Source organism: Tursiops truncatus, chromosome X (genome assembly GCF_011762595.2).
Source record: "Tursiops truncatus isolate mTurTru1 chromosome X, mTurTru1.mat.Y, whole genome shotgun sequence".
NCBI classification, from domain to species: Eukaryota; Metazoa; Chordata; class Mammalia; order Artiodactyla; family Delphinidae; genus Tursiops; species Tursiops truncatus.
In genome coordinates, this window is record NC_047055.1 from 14,986,850 (window position 1) to 15,013,457 (window position 26,608).

Here is a 26,608-nt window from a genome sequence, read left to right on the forward strand (position 1 = left end):
AGAAAAATGGAGCAGCAAACATTTGCTAAAGTCAAAAGGTAAAACCTCGAAATTCTTGCCCTTTGCCCTAATGTTCAATGGTATTTTCGTTTTGTTTTAAAAATATGGAGATTGATGTTCTTTCAGTGACTATTACAACGGTTCCCAAATAAAACAAATGATAAAATAAAAATTCACTTAATTGACTGATAGGCTTGAATTAGTCATTGCCAAGTTTACAACTTTCCCACAACTCCAAGCATTCTTTCATCAAGAGAAACAGGATTCCCCCCCCGCCCGGCCCCGATGACCATGAGTAGCTTTGTGGACGACTATAATTTGTGTCTTTCTATAAGTCACTGGGGAATACACACCCCCCAAATTAGAACTCCAAAATCAAAGCAATGAGGGACAGAGGATAAGTACAGATGCGTAAAACGTGACCATTCTGATCGCTGCATCTGGAGAGCACTGGCTGTCCCAGAAGAGAGGAACTCCTGAGCCAAAGCCTCATTCTAACCCTGCCTTCACCCCACAGCTATCACCAAATCCTAGCCATCTGTCCTGCAAGAGAGCTTTCCTACTTTTTCTTCCTTCTAATCACATTTCTACATTCGCAATTTGGTTCATGATTACTTCACACCTAGACTACTTCACCAGACTTCCCGACTATGGACGCACTCCCGTCTTCGTAGAACCGCCAGAATCACCTTTCGAATGTACCACCTTGAACGGCTCACTCCCTTTCCCCCCAACTTTCCTCCATTGTAATCTGAAGGCCAAATTTCTAGCATGAAATTCAAGGCCTTCCAGTCATACTCGAACCCACTTTTCCCCTTCTCCCACACTCAGCTCTGGTTCTGGCTGACTCCGTGCCTCTGAGCTCTGTCACCCCTACCGAGTAACAGGCGCTCGGGTGCACGCCACCGTCCCTACACCAGTGATCCTCAAGTTGGCTGCCCCTGGGGAGCCAGAGCAACTAGTAACGTCTCGGTGCCCCCCGTGCTCGGTGCCCCCCGTGTTCCCCCAGAGGAATGTAATGGGCAGCCACGTTTGAGAACCGCCGCCCCGAATTCCTAGAGCCCACAGTCAAAGTTCAGTGGGCGTGACAACCTCCGGGGGGGCGGGGATTATTAAAACACAAAGTGTTGAGCTGCATTCCCAGTGCTTCTGGTTCAGTAGGTCTGGGGTGGGGCCCCTGAATCTGCATTTCTAACGAGCTCCCAGGTAATGCTGATGCTGCTGGTCCAAGGACCCTACTTTGAGAAATACTGGTCTATAGTCATAACTAGTATAGTTATACAGTATAAATATATATATCATTTACACATAACAGTGACTATCATCTGCATACTTCATCTGGCAAAGGAGAAGGTACCGTCTTCTGGAATCCTATTACTGCCTTGTACTGTTGTTTACCTTTTGAGCCCATTTGTTCGTGAACCAATCTATAGAAAGTCTTAGGGATTATCCAGTCCGATTCCCTTTTTATAAAGTAAGTACTGAGGGGAAGTACTTTGCCCAGGGATCAGATGGTTATCGGTAGAACTTGGGCCAGGATTCAACACTCCCGACTCCCTCCTCCTCCCTCTCAGCGCAGTACTCTTCCCACCACATCCTCTAATCCCAATTAGAATGGATGTTCCTTCCTTGAAGAGATCCTTTTTGCTTTTGACGTCCCCCACAGCATCTAGCACACAGAGCAAGCAGTCAGTAAACGTTTGCTGCTTTCATTTGAGGAAGTGTTCGGACTCATACTCTAGAAGCTGCCTTTGGTACCCTATGAACTGTTTCCTTACGTGCTGGCCACTGGGCGGCCCTGCTCCCATCAATTAGCCGCAGAATAAATCCTTCACATCGGCATGCACGCGGCCAGTGTCTGCTATAGGGACAATCACACACATGTAAAGGAAAATTATAGGGTTTTAAAAGTGGAAGGAGCGATAAGTTTATAAGGTGACACAAATCAACTTTCAAGTTATATGTCAGAAACTTTTACAAGTACCCCAAGTTCCATGTGACACCCAACAGGCCCACGCAGCTGTAACAGCCCGGCAGTGGGCGAGGTCTGGGCTGGACGGCTTCAGCCAAGGGGCCCTGACTTTTTGGTGCTGAGGTCCTGCCTCCTTGTTCCTTCACAGAAAATCCACAAGTAACTGAATCAAGGGTAAACAGGAGATAGAGGGGAAGGGAGATGAAGAGCAGCCGAAGGGCAGCGAGCGGCGACTGGGTGAGCAGCGGGGGGCAAGAGGACGGTGTGACACACCCGCCCTGCCTGCCATCGCCACTGCACCTCCGCAGGCCTTCGAGCTATTTCCAGCAGCCTGGCTGAGGGGAGCATGACTGGGCCCGGCCTCCTGACTGACCGGGCCTGTCTACACCTGCGGGGCAAACACAGGATGCTCTGGTGACTTCTGCCGCCTCTACAATGGACAGGAAGTGCTGTACAGTCATGTCAGCTCACAGAACCTGGTGTCAGTCGTGAACGTGAGCACAAGGAATGCAGCGGCTGTGCCACCACTTGGTTCACCACCAGCCCACAGTAACCCGTGACCTTGGCAGCCAAACTGGAATCCCCAGCCTCCATCATGGACTGTGGCTCAAGGGAGAGGTTCTCTCTGTCTCCTCTTTCCCCTTCTCTAATAACAGGTATAACAATGAGCATACGTAACAGATCCATACATTAAAAGTTTTCTTCCGATATACAATAAAATTTAATAAGTTAAATAGGTGACCTCTATAACCCACTCCCCCCTTCATGAGTATTTTCGCAGCTAACTGTATGAAGTTTTTGACTCTGGGTCTAATCACAGACCTGATGGACGCATTCCGTGAACAACCATATCCCCAAGACATCCATTCCTTGATTCCTTCACTGCCATCATTTATATTCCAACTCTTGATGCTTTCTCAATTTTTCCTCTTCCAGTGACTTTAACACCATCCTAATGTTTGCTTGTCTCCCTCAGCCTCAATGTCCTTCTCAGGCTTGACCCCCCCCCCCCCCACCTACTAACGCCTACAGAGAACGTTCTGTTTACACAGCCAACTCAAGGAAGCAACATGTACTTGTAGTTGCTCGTAAGAATCAGCCAGGTCAAAAAGAAAGAATCAGCCAGTTCCAGTATACAGAAACCACTGGCAAGAAGACCTTAAAAGACCTCATCTTTTCACATAGCTTTACTGTCACACTGGCCATGCTGAGTAATTGCCCAGAGGTTCTGGTCTCAGGTCCATGCTTCTACAAGCCAAGCAACAGCCTTTGGCCGAAAGCAATCAAACTCTGACCTGGATATTGGCTGCAAGCGTTGGCATGAGCTCACCGATTGTCACTGTTGCTAGTGATACCACAAATGCAAGGGTCAAAAAAGGGCTCACTGGGTTGTAGGGCACAGAATTTGTCAAGCCCGGGGCTCCACTCCACCACAAAGATGGCACGATGCCCCAGTGGTGGCAGACAGACAAAGTCCCGACGCAGTGCTCACACTAACCTGCTCAGTAACTCTTGTGCAACCAGACAGTGGTGAACAGCGCCGGGCAGCTCTCCCGGGAACTCACATTTTCACTATTCAGGGGACCCACAGTACAAGTTACAGCACTCACGAAGAGACACTTCTCTTACATTACTAGTACGTAAAAGCAAACACTGCGCTTTTATCTACAAATTAATAATAAAAAGTGACTGATATATTCATTGTCTTTCTGAATCCCAAGTGAAAAATAATAGATTTAAAATAGATTTCTTAAAAGCAGTTTTAGATTTACAGAACAACTGAGCAGAAAGTATTTTCCACATACCTCCACAATACCTCCTTCCCAGTTTCCTCTATCTTTAATATCCTGCATTACTGTATTTTTTTTACAGTTGATGAGCTATCACTGATACATTATTATTAACTAATGTCAATAGTTTACATTAGGGTTCATTCTTTCTGCTGTGCATTCCATAGATTTTGACAGATGCTGAAGTTTTTTGTTTTTTGAAACAAAACAAAAAAACCCAACCCTTTCCGGGAATTCCCTGGCGGTCCAGTGGTTAAGACTCCCACACTTCCACTGCCCAGTGCCTGGGTTTGATCCCTGGTAGGGGAACTAAAATCCCACAAGCCGCGTGGTGTGGCCAAAAACAAACAAACAAACAAACACCAAACGAAAAAACGTTTCCAGTACCTTCTGAGGAGCAATAAATCTCCTTACCTCAAGACCATTTTAATTGCTATAGCTTTGTAAAGGCAAGTTTCACAGGAACGCTGTAATGTACATCATTCATTTCTTTTCAGTGATTCATGGTTTCAAAGACTGACTATAACATAGCCCTGCAAACATATTCAACTCTGATTATGTGAAAACCAACCATTCACAACTCTCAGACCTCCAGTATGGCCCCAAAAAAACGAGTCTGAAGAAATTCTTGGACCACAAAACAAAAAGTAAGAAAAACAGTCTCCAAGATGACATCTGACATGTTGGAATTAGTCTGCTGATGACTTGGTCTGGAGATGTTTATAAAAACAGCTTTGTCATGAGAAAGCAGAGCAGTGTAAGAGAAGTAGCATCGGGAGACAGAAAAGAGGAGGAAGAAAACTGGGAAAGGAAAGCAGGGACGGGCAGAAACAGTCGAAATCGGGAGTGGCAGATGGACACGAGATGCAGGACAGAGTGGCAGCAATGGAAAGGAGAGCCAGCTAGACATAAAAGGACGGTGACAGGAATTATTTTGAGGGGGTGAGTGAGGAAGGGACAAAGTGCGTCTCAACACTCCAGCCCTTAAATTGCCTAATCATTCATTCAACTGAATATATCAATGGGGAAGCAACATTCAGCATGTTAAAAGCCGGCTTTGCACGTTAAGTGTGTAAAGATGGTACACCTTCCATCCACTGAAAATTCCCTCTGAAACCCATTTCAAATCTTTTGGAAGGCTCTAGGGATAGGGTTATTCCTGAATGATGATTACATACACACACTAGCTGGAGGTATAGACCTACAGGTGTAAAACATTTATTCTGATGCTTTCATTTTTAATTTATGAATAAGTGTGAAGCAAAATTCAAATTAGTTTATTTGTCCTGTCCTTGGGGGATCTGACATCTCACCCTACCTACTTCAGAAGAACATATACTGCTTCTCTGTTTTATCAGGATTGTTTCTCTCTTGGTTCTGATTTCCCTTCAATCCAAGTATGTAATGAGGCTATTCAATGAAGAGACTGTGGTTTACTTGCAGGCAAAATCTTCAGTACTCGCCTTTAGGCCACCAGGGAAAGGTTCTAAGAAGTCAAACCTGGAATCTCCTTGTCACATTATTTGATCTTAAATATAGAGAAGAAAACAGCGTTCTGGATTTAGAGCTGGTCTTTGGATTGAGAAAGATCCAGAAACTTTCAAATCTCAGTTTATAGAAAGCAGCTCTCACACAAAAGCAGATCAGTGGTTGCCTGGGGAAGGATGCGCTGCAAAAGGCTCTATGCCTCTGCCGCAACTTGTGAAGTTGTATGCCTTAACTGGATGCAGTTTACTGTACATAAATGATACTCCATACAGTGGGTATTAAATCATCTTGATAATCATTCCACAGTGTACATGTGTATCAAATCATCACATTGTACACTTCATTTTTTTCTATTTTCTTGTTATTTTTTAAACCATTTTTTAAATTGAAGTATAGTTAATTTACAATGTTGTGTTAGTTTCAGGTGCACAGCAAAGTGATTCACTTATCCATATATGAATATATCTATTCTTTTTCAGATGCCTTTCCATTACAAGATATGGAATATAGTTCCCTGTGCTATACAGTAGGTCCTTGTTATCTATTTTGTTTTTAGTGTGTTTTTTTTATAAATCTATACTTTCATTAAGACAAAAACTGACAGTGTTGGTATGAAGTTTAACAGTTAAACAAAAGTTTTCACAGAAACCTAACACATGCCTAAAATGATTTTACAGTGGAGTTCTAGATGCAGGTCTAGATGATGTCAAGAACTGATGGATCTCATGATTCAAGACAGCATTTTGGGTTTTAGTTAATTCTTAGGATTAAAAAAAAATTGTTTTGTTTTAAAGTGAACCACTGCCCCAGTATGAAAGTTTAATCTTCTCCTGAGACCAGGGCTTCAGAAATCATTCAACTCCTGAAGTGATTCAGTGAATTTGTGCTGTCAGTGACTGAACCCTGCCACCAATGGTTTCAAAGTTCAAAAAACAGAGGCTCCAGGAGTTTTCCACCCTAAGAGCATCGGCCCTTGCCTTTCCCTACTCTCCCACCTCCTATACCACCCTCTGCCCTTCCCCAAATACTTCAGCCAGTGGCTTGGGTGGAGAAGCTGACATTTATACCTTCGTAACTGGAAAAGAAAGGGTCTTCTTGTCAATTTCAAGAATTAGCACCTCTAAGACAGAATGACCTGCCTGCATATACACTCCAATAAGACTTTTCCTCCTCAACCAGTTTCCATCCCACAGACCACAGCTTTGGTAACTTCTTAACTGGCTTAGTCCTTTGTTGGGAACAGCATTAAGCTCAGGCAGGGAACACGTTGGCTTCTAAGTTTCAGGCATTCATAGCTTTTAAACAGTGTCTCAGTCCTCATTTAGGCTGCCAATGACATTTTTTGAAAGGATGAAATATTCTGGACACAGAACCAAATCATCATTAGTTGTTCTTTCCTTTGTTTCACCACTTCCCCCATCAGGCCCCAAATTTTAACAAAAATGACGCTAACCCACCTCCCTTCTTTCCCACCTCATCCCTCCCGCCCCAAATAATACACCAGTAATACTCAAAAACTACATACATGCTATGCTGTAAAAGTGCAGAGTTAACACTATTGGGAAGAAGGCTGTGGGTTGTGGAGATGCTCTTTGAAGATCTACAGTATCTTTTGCTCTCCCACATCTCATTCTGCAAGTTTTGTCCTTCATAGAAGGCCCTTTGCTTTTCTCAGCAAAGTTCAGAATGGGTTGCCTTGAAACACTGACCGTCCTTCCCCTCCACTGGGATGGGTGTGCAAACTATACAGCATGGAGCGTTTTTAAAGCACTTGGGCTGCTGTAGGGCACAGAAGCTATACTGGCTCTTCAAAGGACATCTTCCCAAGCCCCCTCTACGGTGTCAAGACAAGTAGAACTCTTTCTTTCCCCACTTGAAACCCACAGTCAGATGTGACAGGGGCTGGTAGTCAGGAGAGTTAATTCTTGTCATCTTTTTTGTCATCATCCTCCGAGGGGTAGGAATGCCACGTCAGCCTTTCCTCATAGGAGGATATGACAACCTGTGGGCACTTGACATTGGCCTCCTTGGCAGGGACCAGGTCAGCCTCATCAGTTTTTCCACTTCGTCAGGAACATGAGTTCTCCACTGGAGTCTGTAGCTCCAATAATCTGCTCCGGTTCCAAACCCCGGGCAAAGCCTCGTGGCTTTTCTGACTCTTCTTTCTTCTTTGGTTTGCTCTCCTCCCCCTTATCTTGCACATCAGAATCAGCTTTGCGCTTGCCTCCCTCTGATTTATCTGTCTCGTGTGCTGTTTTCTGTGATGCAGGAACTCAGCAATGAGGCCGGGGCGATCCAGGTTTTCTACTGGTTCCCATGTGCTGTCCTCATCGGAGGACCCCTTCCACTTTAGGAGGTGCTCCACTTGGCCCTTTACCACTTGACGGTCGCGAACTTTTTCCACCACTTGTTCTTCTTCCTCTTCTTCTAGCACCTCCTCCACTTTCTTCTTGTTTTGTTTTCCCCATAGTGCCCTCCAGCTTTCCGGTATAAAGGGTGAGGCTGCTCAGAGCGAGAGGAATCGGTGCCGCGCTACCGGCGCATCTTGTCGGGCTGGCCGGGGGAGTGGCGACCAGAAAAGCAACAAGCCTGCTGACCGTGGCTGAGCCTCTCCCTGAAGCGTCCCTCCCCTCAGCCGAACCTCTGTTTTGTATACGGTAGTGTGTATCTGTTCATCCCAAACTCATCTATCTATTGTAACTTATTTAAAATAGATTTATTTATTGTACCATGTGGTACACTTTAACTATATACAATTATATCTATTATTCTTTAATAAATTGGGGAGGGTTTGATATTTTAAAAGTGTCTCTAACAAAGGCCGACTGCTTTATCTGTAGATGCGAGTATGCATTTTCACCTCCTATTAGCTGGGCTGCTTGGCTTCTTTCCTCAGTGTGGTTAGGTGTGCTTACTACACTGGAAAATTCTGCATCTTATGGCCTAGAAGGAAAGGGCCTAGAATTTGAAAATTTGAACTGACCCTGGCATCTGGAGACACAGAACCTTTGACAAGGAACTTAAAGTGTCTCCTTAGTTTCTAGAAGCCATCTGCCTGAGGACTTTTTATAAAAATCGTTTTAAGTATGTGAAACTACCATTATTTACAGGGTGTTTCTTACAAACTATTGAAAAACATAAATTTTTGTTAATTCAAATGTCTAAATCCACTACTATGGCTTAGTGATACAAAAATTTTTGGAATTTATGTGTGTGTGTGTGTGTGTGTGTGTGTGTGTGTGTGTGTGTGTGTATACGCTTTAGTCTCTAAGAAACCTGGGAGGGGCACCTGTTACATCAGTTCAACTGGTCACACGAAAGTACAGATGATTGATTATGTCTATAGACAGACGCTGGCCATCAGCTTCCCAAACAAGAATAAAGTCTAATACTAGACCCGGCAGAGATTCAGTGAAAAACCAGCCCTTAACCTCTTCCTAATAAATCACACATTTTTAATCTGACAGGAGCCAAGCAGCCTTATCCGCACTCTAAAAGTGAAAGTGAATAACAAAACTTGTTAATCGAGTAGAGAAATTTACTTTTGTACCATCCTCGTCAAAACAACCTTGACGGTAACATCTCTACACTCCCATCTATCATGTCCTTAGTACTGAAAAGCACAATTAGAACTCGGTGGATATTGCAAATTCTTGTGATTAGAAGGTCTATGGAACATTTTATGCTTTGAATATATGTAAGAACCAGAGTTTTTTTGGTTTGTTTTATTTTTGGTTTGTTAATTTAATTTTTTTAACATCTTTATTGGAGAATAATTGCTTTATAATGTTGTGTTAGTTTCTGCTGTATAACAAAGTGAATCACCTATATGCATACATATATCCCCATATCCCCTCCCTCTTGCGTCTCCCTCCCTCCCACCCTCCCTACCCCACGCCCCTCTAGGTGGTCACAAAGCACCGAGCTGATCTCCCTGTGCTACGCAGCTGCTTCCCACTAGCTGTCTATTTTACGTTTGGTAGTGTATATATGTCCATGCCACTCTCACTTTGTCACAACTTACCCTTCCCCCTCCCCATACCCTCAAGTCCATTCTCTAGTAGGTCTGTGTCTTTATTCCTGTCTTACCCCTAGGTTCTTCATGACATTTTTTTCCTTAAATTCCATATATATGTGTTAGCATACGGTATTTGTCTCTCTCTTTCTGACTTACTTCACTCTGTATGACAGACAGGTCCATCCACCTCATTACAAATAGCTCAATTTTGTTTCTTTTTACGGCTGAGTAATATTCCATTGTATATATGTGCCACATCTTCTTTATCCATTCATCTGTCATTGGACACTTAGGTTGCTTCCATGTCCTGGCTATTGTAAATAGAGCTGCAGTGAACATTCTGGTACATGACTCGCTTTTTTTTTTTATATATCTTTATTGGAGTATAATTGCTTTACAATGGTGTGTTAGTTTCTGCTTTATAACAAAGTGAATCAGTTATACATATACATACGTTCCCATATCTCTTCCCTCTTGCGTCTCCCTCCCTCCCACCCTCCCTATCCCACCCCTCTAGGCGGTCACAAAGCACCGAGCTGATCTCCCTGTGCTATGCGGCTGCTTCCCACTAGCTATCTATTTTACATTTGGTAGTGTCCATATGTCCATGCCACTCTCTCACTTCATCCCAGCTTACCCTTCCCCCTCCCCGTATCCTCAAGTCCATTCTCTACGGCTGCATCTTTCTTCCTGTCCTGCCCCTAGAACCAGAGTTTTTAGGTGCGTGAATAAAATATAAATCCCACAAAATGTAGAGTGCTGGCAACCAAGACTTACTTTGACTGCTCTTTTCTTTTCCTAGGTTTCACTGCACTTACAAAGCCGGTACACGTGTATCTTCTATCTGTGTATTTTACACCCATAGTAGCTCCAAAATGAAGCTCAAGCAAATCTCATTGGTTTAAATACAGAGCAAAACCCATTTCCAGAAGAGCAGTACAGCGTGCTGCAGGAAGCTGGGAAGAGCTGGCGGCTCGCTGACAATGCACATATTCATTAGCAGGCAATAATGAGGAACAGGAGGGGAAACTACTTCACAGCACAGCCCTATAGGCAAGGGGACAATTTTCTCACTTGTTCCAATAGTAAGCCTTTGGCAGTGAGTATCCATATTCATTATTTCACGTAGCTTTAGCGTTTGCGGGAGCCCTGGCCACAGAAAAGGGATGATTTTGTGTTCACAGGTTTACATGTGTACACAGCCTATGTAATCTCCAGATGTATTTTGTTGAATTCTATTCTAACAGTGACATTTCTGTATCAAGGGACACCAGATCTCACCCGACACCTGTTCTGGAGAGCAGCTTCCCTGACCATCCTAGGCTGGAAAACGGACCTGGCCCAGGTTGGGGGTAACTGTAATACTGGCAAATGCGGGAAGGGGAAGACGCAGTGGCAGGTAAACTTGATGACGACTCTGGAGCCCGGAAAAATTAAAGTGGGCAGAGTTCATTGGACCGAAAAAAGGTCACCCTGAGAGTAAAATAGACACCCAGGCAAAGGAGACACGAAGAGAGAGGGGCCCACACAGCTACAGAAAGCACAAAGAGGGTGAAGAAAGAAAGGGCGGGAAGCTGAAGAACTTATTTTTATTTTTTAACAGTGCCAGATTTAAAACAACGACCGCATGTGAGGGTGCGCGCGCATGGCGCTTGTGCCAGCATTGGCCATAACTTCCTGAGTTTGGAAGCAAATGCACTCTTTACAATTTCTTTCCCACAATTTGAACTTTACCACAATTTTAACAGACATTTCGTTTTATAAAGGAAAAGAAAACTTTCATGCAGCGATGGCTCCAATTGGGGTCTTTCAGGCTAGTATGTGTAAAGACTCTTACGAAGTCGTTGCTGCATTTCTGTGACTATGCATATTCCGTAGGCCTTGGTACTTGTACTTGCTCCCTAGGCCAGAGGAAATTAAAGGCTAGATGCACAAAAGAGGCTCCCCACCACTAATATTCAACTTCAGTAAAGCAAATAATATGATAAATTTCTGCAAACAACTGTTTTGATCATTTTCTGAAATTAGGAAAAAATTGGCCTTTTTGGTATCCTTCAGTATACAGTTAATATACTTTCACCATAATACCTTGTTCTTTTGAGGGACAAGCCAACAAAAAGTTCTGGCTGTGAAGAGTTTTTAATTAGGAAATTAAAACTTACCTTCGTATGGAGGACCTAAAACTTCAAATTGGAACTCTGACATTAACACATCACATGACCTTGGATCAGGTGTTTGGCCCCTTTGAGCCTCAGTTTTCTCACCTCTAAAACAAAGCAGGGGGGCGGGGTCTTGACAGCCCTTTCTAGCGCTGAAATTCTACTACTCAACTTGGAGGAGAAAGAATTTTAAGGAGCTTGCATGAGGAGGCCACATGATCATTCTCTAACTCTCGGGTGGCGTTCCCATTTCACTCTTCATGGCCATGACTTCTATCTAGAGATGCGACAGTAATTCAGAGGATCTTTTGGTAAAATTTTTAAAAAACCTTAGACTACACTTATAAGTTGGAGATTCTGCAATGGACTTGAGTCCACCATGAAAAAAATCACTGCATTTAACAAAGAAATACAAAACATTGTCACTAACTTCTGGGTGGTGGATTATAACTGATTTTTATTTTCTTTAGGCTTGTCTGTATTTTCTAAATTTCCCTACAATGAAAAAGTACCACTCTTATCATTTAAAAAATAGATTTTCAGAAGGATTAGTGCATTCTTGCAAGGTTTACCAGATCTCTCAAGTCTACTCTAAAATCACGGGGGGGCGGTGATATGAAGTCAGACAGTATCACAATGCGTGTCTGCACACAGTGGTTGATTACCCAAGTGGCTGGCCGCTGTAGTCAGAATCAGGACATTATTATTATAATCAGAATCTATGGCTCACAGTCCTACGTGGAAATCAAAACATACGTTTTATCTAAATAACTTTTTTTTTTCCAGCATCCTGGCCCTTGAGAAGCATGGTTAAAATTCCTTTCCAGTTTAAAGTAAATGAAATGAAACATGAGGTACTTCTTCTACCCAAAAAAAAAAAAAAAAAAAAAAAAAGCTTTCCAGACAAAATATGGTTGCTATTGGGCTGGGTTTTTTTTTTTTTTCTCTTGCTATGCTCTAAAACACAACACATCAAAAGTTAAAATAAATATTTAGCTGTCAAAACAAAACACACCCCCCATATGGAAAACACAAATATTGAATTTGATGACGCTTGTTATAAAAACAACGTCCACAGCAAAAATAAATGTTTAAATTGTGTACAAAGACTACAAAACTAAATGCTATCATTGTTAAGTTCTATACGACAGTCCAAAAAAGGTTGAAGGTAAGCTGCGGAAAGGATATAAACATAATTAGGTAATTTCCAGCTTCACCACCATAAAAAGTACAATTTTCAAGGAAGACAGACAATAAAGTTCCCCCAAATGACAACTGCAGGCTCAGTGAGGGTAGATCTCTAGAACAAACTTCATGTTCAGCTGAATTCTCCTCAGTTGAGGAAGGTATAGCATTATAGTTCACCTCTCCATTCTCCACCTGGATGTGATCTGTGTCTACAACACATTACCTCCGAAACGACTTTTTACCCAGGACCAGTCACTCACCTCTCTGCAGCAGGGTCCTCGCCTCACTCCCCTTCAGCAACACCAAGCTCCAGACCAAGCAGCAAGGGACAGTGGCTTAGTCACAGGACTGAAGTTCAAATCCCAACTCTGCCGCTTATTAGTTGTGCAATCTTAAACAAGTTACTTAACTAACCTCATCTATGAAATGTGCATCATAACCACTCTGCAGAGTTCCTCTGAGGATCAAATTACATAATGGGTGTAAATTCAACCCACATATTTTCTAGAACTAGCGTAGGCCTTCAAGTAACCAGTTCCCTTTCGCCCCCTACTCCTGGCCACTTACTCCAAGTATGATCAAGTTTAACGTTCATGGTTTTAATTACTCTCCAGCAAACTCAATGGTATATAGCACATGTAGTAATTTTAATTTTGTTAAGACTTTGAATAGAGCACACAGCAAGGGAGACAGTACGACATTGTGCTCAAAACCATGAACTTCTGAGGGGTAAGACAATCTCAATTTTGATGTCTCCTAACCGCGCCCAGCTGTGCAACCAAGGGCAAATTACTTTACCTCTCTGAGCCTGGTTCTTAATTTAAAAATGAAGAGACTAGACAAGGTATACAAGTGCCTGGCACAGAGCTAAGTACCATAAATGGTAGCTTCTATTGGTCTTCATGATTTGGGTCGATGTTCAGGTACTAGTCACTTTAAAGACTAGTAAAGTAAGCTTGGCCAACAACTCAGTCACATCAAGACACTGTTAGTGTTCTCTACTCTCCTGAAGTTAAGTTCTACTGCATTTCATAGAGGAAATTACATCAACCTTAGCACTATTGACAATTTGGGTCAGATGATTCTCCAGTGCGGGGGACTGCCCCTTGCATCCTAGAATGTTTAAGCCCCTTGCCTGACCTCTACCTACTAGACACACCCCAAGCTGTGACTGCCAAAACTGTCTCCAGACATTGTTCAATGTCTCCTAGGGGACAAAACTGCCCCAGTTAAAAACCACTCGTCTAGCACTTGCTGCAGATGGGACTTCTCGGTAGGCAGCCCTGCAGGAGGACAAAGGTTTACTCGCCCTCCCATTTAGTCTTATCTACTCCTCTGGGCTCCATCATTCATTAGTACCTGTAATTCAAAGGTGACCATAGAAAAATAAATTTTTTGGCCCAATTTGCTGTCAGAAGCTGCTTTAAGTCACAGGAAGGAATGCTGGCCTGGTTATCTTTTCACTACTCTATACAGTCATACAAAATGCTGAACTTTTAATATCAAGGAATCTGCTATGTCCTAATTACTTTACATAAAACGTTAAAAGGTCATTGACCTTAAGATGACTTATAAACCATGTTATTACCCAAACTAAGTATGTCTTCATTGGGAAGGTGAGATGGAATTTATGCAGTGACTAATACCCTGGAAAGAAACGGCTCCCCTGTTTGCATGGCTAAAGCATGTTTACTGTACATAAAGTGCTATGTTAAAGTCCAAAAGACTCTGGACAACTCTTGATTATTCACAACGAATTCACTGTCTATTTTTCATTTTAATAACTGCACCAGAAAGCAGGAGCCATTTCTTATCCACTGTGCATCCCAGCACCTAGCACAGAGCCTCCAACAGAGGCGGTCACTCAGTAAATGTTGGTTGAATAAATAAATGGTCATATATTCTGCTTAATTAAGTACTCTGTTGAAAAAAAAAAAAGAAACTTTCTTTGCTCTCGTTCAACAGGAGCTGAAAGAAAAGATCTTTTAAGAGAAAATAATTACAGTCTGCTCCCTTTTACTCCAAACCCAAACAACTGGAAAATTCAATTAACCAAAAAAATTTTGTAGGCAAAAGTTGGGGAAAGCAGCCAAACAGATAAGGCCCAAAGTTCAAGCAAGCACGAACATTTGTTCAACTCCCGCAAGATTATAAGAGCCAAAGCTGCTGGCACAAGAGGGCAAGGAGGCAGCCGGGAGGTGGAAGCAGGAAAACAGGGATGGATCAGCCTCAGGAGGTTAGCTGCCATCCGTCAGTGAACAGTTTTTTTGGTTTTTTTAACGTCAAAACTTTAGAGGTAAGAGTCAATGTCTTACGCAAAGCCTTGACTTACAAATTACTTTTCAAATGGATATGAGCAAAAATTTAAAGAATATTTAGAAAGATATCTGATCATATTTTTGTTAATTTTTCAAGGTTCCTTATCTTTTTTTTTCCCCTTCTCCAGTCCCGCAGGGCAAACAACAGGTTCTTAAAAAGCTGCGCAAAAGACACTCCATTTACTCTTTTTGTCTAGAGAAACTTAAGGCCCACCACCATCACATGCTTCTCTCTGCAAAAGACTTCACCACTCCCAGCATTCTATTCATAAGAGAAAAAAACAGTCAGATTTAAATTGTATTCTTAAAGTATTATTTTAAGATCATTGCCCAGTATATAGAATGGGTATCACATTAACATTAGAAATGGTGCAAATAATAGTGTTTAAATGCATTCTCGGGGCTTCCCTGGTGGCACAGTGGTTAAGAATCCGCTTGCCAATGCAGGGGACACAGGTTCGAGCCCTGGTCCGGGAAGATCCCACATGCCGCGGAGCAACTAAGCCCGTGCACCACAACTACTGAAGCTTGTGCACTTAGAGCCCGTGCTCTGCAACAAGAGAAGCCACCGGAATTAGAAGCCCGCACACCGCAACGAAGAGTAGCCCTCGCTCGCCGCAACTAGAGAAAGCCCGTGTGCAGCAACGAAGACCCAACACAGCCAAAACTAAATAAATAAAATAAATAAATTTATAAAAAACAATAAATGCATTCTCGTCCACCTTTGAGACCAAAACCTCTATTTCCACTTAAAACATTTCCAGTTTATCATTTCCAGTACACAAGTAAATTATCATGTTTAAGTGGTCCATTAGTTTGATCCATATTAAATTAGCTTCAATTTCCTGGTATCATATAAGAGGAATTTTCCCAATTTAAATCTTACACCATTTTTTAAAAGTTTCACTCAAAAATCTAGACTTGGTTAAAAAAAACCCAAAAAACAAAAGAGCGCTTTCCTTCTCCAAAAATTCAATATGGGAATGGCAGCCTAGAATTTCAAAAACCATATATGGTTACAGAATCCATATGGTAGTCTTAGACTATATACTTATTGGTAGGTGGTTCACACAAATCATGGCGTATCTGACCAATTTCCTGTTGCATAAAGATTATATTTGCTCTGAAAAATGTTAAATAAGCATTTTTAAAGACTGAAGGTAAAGACTAGATTGGAACCTTATGTAACCAAAATGGGAAAGCACGTATAGCATCACCACATTAAAGGCCTAAACCTTTTCAATATGTATTCTTCCTAAGCAAATATGAGCATGAGTTTCCAAAGGCAAAGCTACCATCCCAGAAGCCCTTGCTTCCTCAGTGTAAAGAATGGGGAGGGTTCTGTTCCTGGAGACGAGCTGGGGAGGGAAAGGCTTTGCAAAATTCCAAGGGGCTCATAATTTAAATGTATGCTATTCTGCAAATGTTCACATTTCCAAAGAACAACATAAAATTTACATTAAAACTGTCTTAATCAAGATAACGAAAAAACATTATTCCTGGTGCTCTATAAGCTTGCCATAGATTTGATAACCCAGGAAAGAATTACAGGCAATTACAAAATGATGGCTCCAATTAGGAAATCTGGATCTATTCCAAATTCAAATCAAAGGGGGCTCAGATAATCCCGATGGAGTAATTTAAATGAATATAGGGGACTTCCAGCAAAGACATACGTTTATTCTATTACTACGTCTTCTGAAAGCCAAGCAAAATGCTACAACGACGTATCTCTTGCACTTCAGGAAATTAAAAAACCAAACCTGGAGTCCCCTTAATAAACCTTGTTCTCTTCTTTTCCCAAGGGGTCTCGCTGGTACAGGGCTTTTATTGTAAAGGGCAATCAAAACAAACCTGAGAATCCCGCACAGTCTCAAACGCAGAAGATAATATAGCACCGAACACGAACCACACACAATCTTTCCTTGCTGATTTCCAAACCTCCACCTAGTCCTGGATGCCTGAGAAGAGGCCGCGAGGAATGGAAGAGAAAGAGAAACTTCGAAAGCAGAAACCTCTCTCCCAGAGCCTAGAACAGACGGCACCTTGTAGGGATTTCACGCTTTCTGAGACGGAAAGGTCACACCCTGCAGTTTTGAAAATCCACCTTCTAAGGCTCAACCCATGTTACAAAACCTTCCTCCTGCTTCTCTAGGTTTCGCGCTGAAGCTGAAACCCCCCCTCCCCCCACCCCCATTCGCCAACACCCTCCCCCCGCCATCCCCTTAGAGAAGAACCAGCGCGGCTCCCCCCTCCTCCCCACCACAGCATCCCCGACGAGCAAACCTTGGAAGCCCCTCACCTCCACTCCCTCCCACGCCCACCCCCGCCCACCTCGTCGTGCGAACCGAGGCCGGTTCCCCTTCACTCCCTCCCCGTCCTCGAGGAGGAAACCGAGGGGAGCCCTCTACTTCATCTTCACCCGCTCTCCCCACCGTCTACCTCTCTCCCAGCCGGTTACCCACGTTGAGAAAACCGAGAGGTGCCCCCCACCTCGCCCCACTCCCCCCACTGCCCGCCATCCTCGGGCAGAAAGCCCAGGGAACCCCTTCCCTCTCTCTCCACTCCCCACCATTCCGCAGAGGAAACCAGGGAGAGCCCCCTCCTCCCTCCCGCTTCCCCCACCTCCAGGCGCTCCCGGTTCCCTCCGCCCGCCACCCCTGCGGCGAGAGCCCGAGGGAGGCTGAGGCACGCACCGGCGGGAGGGCAGAGGAGGGGACCCCGCGGCCGGCCATCCCGCAGCCCCCGTCCCCGGCCGGCCGGCCGGCCGAGGCCCGAGGCCCCAGATACCCGCCCCGGGGGCCAGCCCGCGACCGGCGGCGGCGGGGCAGGAGGGCAGCCGCTCCCCCGGGACGCGGGCCCGCTGGGCGGGAGGCACACACGCATGCACGCACACGCGGAGAGAAAGCGGGCTTACAGCCTGGGGATGCTCGCCCGCGCGGCTGTCTCGGCGGCGGCCGCTGCCTGCACCGAGGCCAAGGCGCGGCGGCGGCGTCGGCGGCTGCGGACTGAGCCCCCTCGGCCGGGCGGTGGATCTAGGGCGCGGGAGGGGCGCGAGGGGAGGGGCACGTGGGGGAGGCGGGGAGGGAGGGCGCGCGCGCGCGCGGGGGCGGGGGCGGGCGCGGCTGGCCCGGGGCGGGGCGGGGCGTGCGCCAGCCGGGGCTCGGCCTGCGGGGGCTGCGGTGCGGGGCGCGCGCGCGCGCGCGGGAGCCGGCCCGGCCGGGGGCCGGGCGAGGGCGCCACGCAACCCGTGCGGCCACGTGCCTCCGTCTCGGGGGGCGGCCCGCTGACTGCAAGGCGCGGCCGCGCGGGGAAGGTGGCTGCGAGGAGACAGGGGCGAGCGCTTTCCTGGAGGGCCGGCTCCCGCCCCGGAGGCCGAGGGGAGGGCGGGCTGGGGGCGCCCGGGGACCCCCGCCCTCGCGCCGCAGCCCTCGAGGCCGGCGGGGAGTCACGAGTCACTGCAGGCAGCCGCGGCCGGCGCTGGGGAGGTGGGAGCAACAAAGAGAGTCGAGCGAAGGTGGCCTCACCGGTGGCCTACGCTAGCCAGCACACCCCCTGCAAAGCGGCCCGTGTCCGGAGCGCACCCGGATTCGGCCCAGACTGCAGGAGCCCCGTGGTTCTGAGGGACGCCGAAGGACCCACCGGCGACCCTTTCCCTTAGTAATCGGCCGGGGGGAGCGAAAGGATTCCCATCATGAGCCCAAAGCTACCATACAGAGGGCTTTGCATCATTCGAAAAAGCACTGATGGCAAAGCGGCACGTGGCTACTCATTCATTCACTCAGCCTTCGGTTTACTGGGCCCTCACCGTGTGCCAGGCACAGTGCCAGGCGCTGAGGATACATGGCAGAGTCAAGCAGAACACCCGCCACCCTGCCTTGGGAGCTTGCAATCTAGTGGGGAGACAGACGATTAAGAAGTGAGAAAATAATCAAATTTGGGATTAGGCCTGTGCAGCAAAAGGAGAGGGTGCAAATTGTGTGGTTAGGAAAGGAGGAGGTGGCATTTAAGCTGAGCCCTGAAAGTTATGAAAGAAGCAACCATAGGAAGAGCCAGGGAAAAGCCTTGCGAAAAGAGGGAGCAGACATATGAAAGCCAGGAGGGGGCAAATCTTGCTGCTTTAGGACTATGAGGTGGTGGTTGTGATTGGCACCAGGAGAGCTGGGGAGGGTAGCCTAAGCCTGAACAGACTGGCACAGACTAGATCATGGACTGCATCCTAGTCAACAGACGGTTTTATTCCAAAATCAATGGGAAGCTAGTGAATGAATGGCTTCACCCCTGGGGCATGACATGACCTGATTTATATTTCTTTCCTATTTCTTTTTTCTTTTGGGATAATTGTAGATTCACATACATTTGTAAGAAATAATACAGAGAAGTCCTATGTACCCCTTACCCAGTTTCCCCCGATGCAAAACTATAGTACAAGATCATAACCAGAATACTGACATTAGTACAATCTACAAATCTTATTATTTCCCTGGTTTTACTTGTGATCGTGTGTGTATTTAGTTCTATCCAACTTTATCACGCGTAGACTCATATATCCACCACCTCAGTCAGGATACAAAATAGTTCCATCGTTACAGGAATCCATCCTGTTGCTCCTTTAGCCTCAACCCCCTCCCCAGTCCCCCCAGTCTCCTGCCATTGGCAATCATTCATCTGTCCTCCATTTCTACAATGTTGTCCTGTCAAGAATGTTATGTAAATGAGCCATACAGTTTGTAACCTTTGGGGATTGGTTTTTTCACTCAGCTTAATTCCCTTGAGAGTCATCCAAGTTGTGTGTATCCATAGTTTGCTCTCTTTCATTGTCCAGTAGTATTCTAGGTCCTATTTGTATTTTTATTTATTTATTTATTTTTAACATTTTGATTGGAGTATAAATGCTTTACAATGGTGTGTTAGTTTCTGCTTTATAACAAGGTGAATCAGTTATACATATACATATATCCCCAATATCTCTTCCCTCTTGCATCTCCCTCCCTCCCACCCTCCCTATCCCATCCTTCTAGCTGGTCACAAAGCACCGAGCTGATCTCCCTGTGCTATGCGACTGCTTCCCACTAGCTATCTATTTTACATTTGGTAGTGTATATATGTCCATGCCACTCTCTTACTTTGTCCCAGCTTACCCTTCCCCCTCCCCATATCCTCAAGTCCATTCTCTAGTAGGTCTGCGTCTTTATTCCCATCTTGCCCCTAGGTTCTTCATGACCTTTTTTTTTTTTACATTCCACATATATGTGTTAGCATACGGTATTTGTTTTTCTCTTTCTGACTTACTCCACTCTGTATGACAGACTCTAGGTCCATCCACCTCACTACAAATAGCTCAATTTCATTTCTTTTTATGGCTGAGTAATATCCCATTGTATATATGTGCCACATCTTCTTTATCCATTCATCTGTCGATGGACACTTAGGTTCCTTCCAAGTCCTGGCTATTGTAAATAGAGCTGCAATGAACATTTTGGTACATGACTGTTTTTGAATTATGGTTTTCTCAGGGTATATGCCCAGTAGTGGGATTCCTGGGTCATATGGTAGTTCTATTTGTAGTTTTTTAAGGAACCTCCATACTGCTCTCCATAGTGGCTGTACCAATTCACATTCCCACCATCAGTGCAAGAGGGTTCCCTTTTCTGCACACCCTCTCCAGCATTTATTGTTTCCAGATTTTTTGATGATGGCCATTCTGACCGGTGTGAGATGATATCGCATTGTAGTTTTGATTTGCATTTTTCTAATGATTAGTGATGTTGAGCATCCTTTCATGTGTTTAAAAGACTACCTTGACTACCATGTGGAGAAAGATTCAGAGGAGACTGAGGATCGAAACAGGAAAACTAGTTAAGATGCTTTCCCAATAGTCCCTATCAAAGCGGATGGTGGTTTCGATTAGGGTGGTGCCTGTGTAGGGAAGTGGAAGGATTTGATGGAATGGGTTCGGAGAGGAAATTGGAGCTGAAGTAGAGACAGCATAGTATAGACAATTGTTTTGAGCTGTTTCACTGTAAAGGGGAACAGAAGTGGAGTGGAACGGGAGGGACAATTAGGGACAAGAGAAGATTCCTTTCTCTCTTTTTCATTTGAGAGATGAGAGCATGTGGCGGGATAATCAGTAGGGAGGGATTGCTGATGAGAGAAGCCTGCCTAGCCCAGAGGAAATGACAGCTGGGGTCCACGAGGAAGACGGGCCCTCCATCTGCTTAAAGGAATTCTCCACTGTTAAGATGCCGATCAGAGGGCTGAGTGGAGGGCGGCCAGCCGTAAGTATAGATCAAGCAAATCCAGTCTGATGACTCCTATTTTCCCCAGGGGTGCACAAACTGGGCGCTGGCCTCCCTTATGAGAAAGCCTAAGCCCTTGCAAGGTTCCCTTCTCTCCCCTGGCACCAGGCGCGTGGCCCTTCCCTTTTCTCATAACGAGCCCTCAGAAGCACTGATGTTTGGTCTTTCTGGTTGGCAGGAGAGGCTGTGGCTTCATGCTTGCTAGGAAAAGAAGTCGATCTGCCCGACCCTGACCCCAAGAAGGTTCTGAACAATTAGCTCCGCTGCAGGCAACTCCTGGCATAGAGAAGCAGCCCAGCGCCCAGCCCCCAAACAGGCATCCAAGATGGAGGGCTCAATGAAGGGCCCTCTCCCAGGGAACCTTCTGGCCATCCTTTGGCACTCATCAGTGTTAGTTGTGGTTCATTCCTCACAAGATCCTTTTCTTCCTCCCCACTTCCTTTCTCCATCTTTCCTTCCCCCCTCCTCTCCGCCCGCCACCTTCTTTCCTCCCTTCCCCCCTTCTTTAGATATTCCTGATGTGCTCCTACTAGGTGCAAGGCCCAGATCTTCCACGTTGCCCACGCTTGGTCTACACCCTAGGCCAGCCCTGTCTGCCTCTGAACACTTCATCTCCTTGGATTTGAACTCAACTTTTGTGGGTCATGGAAACACAATGTTCCACTTAAAATATGTGGGAGACTGTGTTGCAGAATAAGCAAAACAGATGAAAAGAAAGAGGCGGCCCAACTTGGGAACTTGTGTGCCACATTCTGGTAATGTTTTCAGCATCAAGAAGCAAAAAGAAATTAAACAGACTGAAATCAGATGGTATGATCTCAGATCTGATCTTTTTCATTTCTGTTTGAGTAATGAAATAGGCCTGAGGAGAAGGGTCTTAGATTTCGACAGAATTTAAAGCACCCTGGGAAGGAAATATGAAGCATTTATCGGCATATGAAGTAGTCGAGTCCTTTGCCTTCTCTTCAAAAAGTACATTCTGACCAATGATTCTAAGTTATTGAAACTGTATTACATACCTGACAGTTTATATGCAGCATTTTATTTGTTCCTCATTTTATTTACTCTTCGCGTTAGACACTATTATCCACACTGTACAGGTGATAAAACTGAGGCTCAAAGAGGTTAAGAAACTTTGGAGCCGGGATTTAAAACCAAGCAGCATGGCTCCAGAGCCCTCAATCCAAATCAGTGTACTACGCTTCCAAAACAATGAAAGAAGAGAGTTAATCACTTTTACTGTGGTCATCCAAAGTGGCTGCTTCTTTCTGGTAAATGATTCTTTTTACAAAGTGATGCTGCATATTTCATCTTCATGACTTCTCTATCCCTGTAACCCACAGAGTTCAAGTGTCTTCTTCCACAAGGGGCCTCAAGCCTACTGACAGTTGCACCATTTCATGATCATCACACATGGTGGCAATGGTGGAGTCCAGCTTAACCCCCAGCGAGCACATTACCGCTTCGGCCAGCCTTACGTCCCACCTCTTCCCTCTCAGACCCTATGGGCCATCTGCCTGAGGTCTAGGAGGGTCTTGAAACGCACCCTGTACATCCCCCTTGGAAACCTTTGTTACTTCTGCCTAGAACACAGTTTCAATGTCTTCCTGGACATCTCTACATTTCAAAGGTATACCCCTGATGCCTACCCCTACCCTGACCCATTTCTCTTCCTGTATTCCCTGTCTTTGTTAATGGTGTGCCGCCCCCGCCCTGGTGCCCAAGGTAAACTTCCATTTCCTTCTACTCCTTCTTCTATGTCTAATAGGTCTCCAAGTCCTGTAAATTCTACTCGTGAAACAGTCAAGCCTTACCTCATCTTCAGAGTAAACCCTGACCAAGTCAGTCAGAATTAGTTGCTCCCAAGGCAGTTGGTTTATACTGTGAGTACAGCAGGTGATCCTTTACAGACCTGTTGATTTTGGGGATCTTTTCCCCCCACCAGATCATAGCCTTCTTGAGGGCAGGCAACGTGTCTTTCCTGTTTATACCTCTAGTCACTTGGAATATGGTAGGCATTCAATTAATATTTGTTTTAAAAATATTTCATTATAAAATATAAACATATACAAAACAGAGAAAATAGTATAATGAACTAACATGTACCCAACATCCATCTTCAACAATTATCAACACCAATTTTATTTCATTTACATTTCCCTATCCATTTCCTCCAACGTGCACACACACTCTATTTTATTCTTTTTAAGGAATTTTTACAATTTAATTAATTAATTAATTAATTATTTTTGGCTGTGCTGGGTCTTCGTTGCGCGCGGGCTTTTCTCTAGTTGCGGCGAGCGGGGTCTGCTCTTCGTTGCGGTGCACAGGCTTCTCGTTGCGGTGGCTTCTCTTATTGCGGAGCACGAACTCTAGGTGCACAGGCTTCAGTAGTTGTGGCACGTGGGCTCAGTAGTTGTGGCTCGTGGGCTCAGTAGTTGTGGCTCGTGGGCTCTAGAGCGCAGGCTCAGTAGTTGTGGCGCACGGGCTTAGTTGCTCCGTGGCATGTGGGATCTTCCTGGACCAGGGCTCGAATCCGTGTCCCCTGCATTGGCAGGTGGATTCTTAACTACTGCACCACCAGGGAAGCCCCACTGTACTATTTTAAAGCAAATGCAACACATCATATTCCATCCAGAAATACTTCAGTATATGTTGCTAAAAGATAGAGATTTTCTTTTTTTTTTTTTAACATAAGTGCAATATCATTGTCACACCTCAAAGCAATTAACTAAAATCCCTTTATATCAACAAATACCCAGTCAGGATTCAGAATTTCCCAGATGTCTCCCAAACGTTTTTTACAGTTTGTTTATTCCAATCAGGGTATCTTCGAGGCTCATTTATTATATTTGGTTGATATGTTTCTAGTTAATGGTTCTTGGAGGAATGGATGGATGAGTTAATCCTTCATACCTTCTCTCACCCACGTCTCCCCTGATCCAAATTGTGCCCATTTTACAAAGACCCATCTCTCTGATGCCAGAACCTGTTCAGACTCCTCTCTGATACCCCAGCTGAAAATAACCTCTCCCTTTTCTCATAGCATTTTTCATAAATGTCTCTTGCTCTGATTGCATTTAATATACTCAAGACAGCTTATCTCACCTATAAAGTTTCCAGCTCTTTGAAGTAAGTGCTGTAATCACTGCTGTGTAGCTAGTGAGCTTGACCACCTGTTGCCTGTAAGACCCAGGGCAAATTATAAACTCAGGTGTCTTCAAACTTTCTTCTGGTGACTATAGTAAAAAGAAAAAAAGGTTAAAAACAAAGAAAACATTTTTAAAGTAAAACATTTTTTGCTCACATGCTCCCTAAAATAATTTTGAAAACCTATTTACCCACTCACATACTGGAAGTTGATATCTAAACGTTTTTCATCCCATGTTTAAATAGTTACAAGGGAAGTTATTGGGGGTATAAAGTAAATACTGACATTCTAAAATAAAATGGTTACATCACTTTTTGAGTCTGTCCAATTGAATCTGAATACAATAGCCATTTCGTACCCACCATCATTACTTTTTATCTCCTTAAACTCATATCTCCATTCCACTTCTCCCACAGAATTTTGTCCTAATGTAACATATTTTATGTTTATAAGTTGGCTTCTGATCGCTCTCTCTCTATAATTCTCTGCAACAAAAATAAAAACATGAATTAAACTTAATTTATTTTTACTTTTCGATCCCCCTGCCCCTGGCAACCACTAATCAGTGCTATGTGTGAGCTTGTTTTTTTTTGTTTTTTTCTTAGATTCCATATATGAGAGAGATCATACAGTATTTGTCTTTCTCTGTCTGACTTATTTCACTTAGTGTAATGCTCTCAGGGTCCATCCATGTTTTTCAAATGGCAAGATTCCATTCTTTTTATGGCTGAATAATATTCCATTGTATATATAAACCATATTTTCTTTATCCATTCATCCATTGATGGACAGTTAGGTTGTTTCCCTATTTTGGCTATTGTAAATCATGCTGCAGTGAACCTGGGGGTGCATTTATCTTTTCTTTTAAAAAATATTTATTTATTTATTATTTTGGCTGTGCTGGATCTTAGTTGTGGCAGACGGGATCTTCATTGCAGCATGCAAAACTCTTAGTTGCAGCATGCATGCGGGATCTAGTTCCCCAACCATGGTTCGAACCCGGACCCCCTGCATTGGGAGCGTGGAGTCTTACCCACTGGGCCACCAGGGAAGTCCCACATTTGTCTTTTCGAGTTAGTGTTTTTGGTTTGGATAAATACTCAGAAATGGAATTGCTGGATCATATGGTAGTTCTATTTTTAATTTTTTGAAAACGTACATACCGTCTTCCATAGTGGCTGCACCAATTTACATTCCCACCAATAGCCAGAGCAATTCAATTGAAATTTTAATATTTCCTATCACCATAAGGCTCTATGTGTTTTTAAAAAGTTATCTGAATAGAGTCATCCTTAATAAACAATTGATCAAAAAAATTAACTCTTTTTATAAAATTTGAAAAATAATTTAAATGTACAGTGTAAAAATGTTTTGGAAATGCATCTTAGAGATGAATAAGGTGTTTCTCAATTAGTTCATGCATTTGTGGATAAATATTACTTATTGCTAGAATGAGATAGGGTTCAGTATCGATTTTATTTTGATTCTTTTTTTTACTATTTAAGAACGTAAACACCAAGAAGCTTTGGTCCCAGAAACAGAAGGAAATGAAATTTTTTTCTCACAGCATTGTCACACAATTCTTTGTATTTCTTCTGAGGTGCGTACCCAAGATCCCATCATGATCTATCATCAAAAATTAATTTTAATGCTTTATTAACTGACAACTCCATTAGATCCTTCAGCAATTTTGTTGAAAACAAAGCATTAGAATCCACCTTTGCTGCAAAAGTTCTTGTTAAGCAGTAATTAGGGTCATTCGTTTTTCCACATCAACACCCTTTATTTTGGCTGGTCCCTTTGTTAGGTACCAGGAGGTCCTAACAAAATCAAATTAGCAATGGAGTGGGGCGGGGGAAGAGGGTTGTTTTTCTTTTGTAAAATGTGAGAAGGGCTGTTGACAAAGAGGAGGTGGGAATGCAGAACCCACCTGCGGGAGATTCACTGTTCTCTGCAGATCCATGTTAGGGAGTTGAAGGTCTAGACGTTGATTTCTTTACAACTCAATGTGCGCATGAACTCCTGGCAATTCTTCACGTATCCCCAGTGATATTCGTAACCTAGTTTGGCTTAATTTCCTCATCCCAGTTTCCACATCTGCAATTTGGGACTGGTATTATCTAAATCACAGGCTTAATATGAAGATGGAATTAAATTACATACCACATGTAGAGCAGAGCCTAATGTCAGACATACAGTCGGCAAATATTAGATTCCTTCCCCAC

At 44.2% G+C, this 26,608-nt stretch overlaps 1 protein-coding gene and 1 pseudogene across 3 annotated transcripts in view; both read right to left on the reverse strand.

Annotated features, from left to right (window-relative positions):
- FHL1 (four and a half LIM domains 1) overlaps positions 1–18,001 on the reverse strand; it is a 60,833-nt gene extending 42,832 nt beyond the window's left edge. Inside the window, exon 1 of one of the 3 annotated variants that reach the window (XM_033849601.2) lies at positions 17,851–18,001. The gene's annotated coding sequence lies outside the window, so the exon portion shown is untranslated. Of the gene's footprint in view, positions 1–12,875; positions 13,057–16,787; positions 16,807–17,850 lie in introns of those variants that run through there. The other 2 variants (XM_033849602.2, XM_073799362.1) reach the window with 2 other exon arrangements.
- LOC109547274 (chromobox protein homolog 1 pseudogene) lies at positions 6,741–17,819 on the reverse strand (annotated as a pseudogene).
- Positions 18,002–26,608: the final 8,607 nt, after the last annotated feature.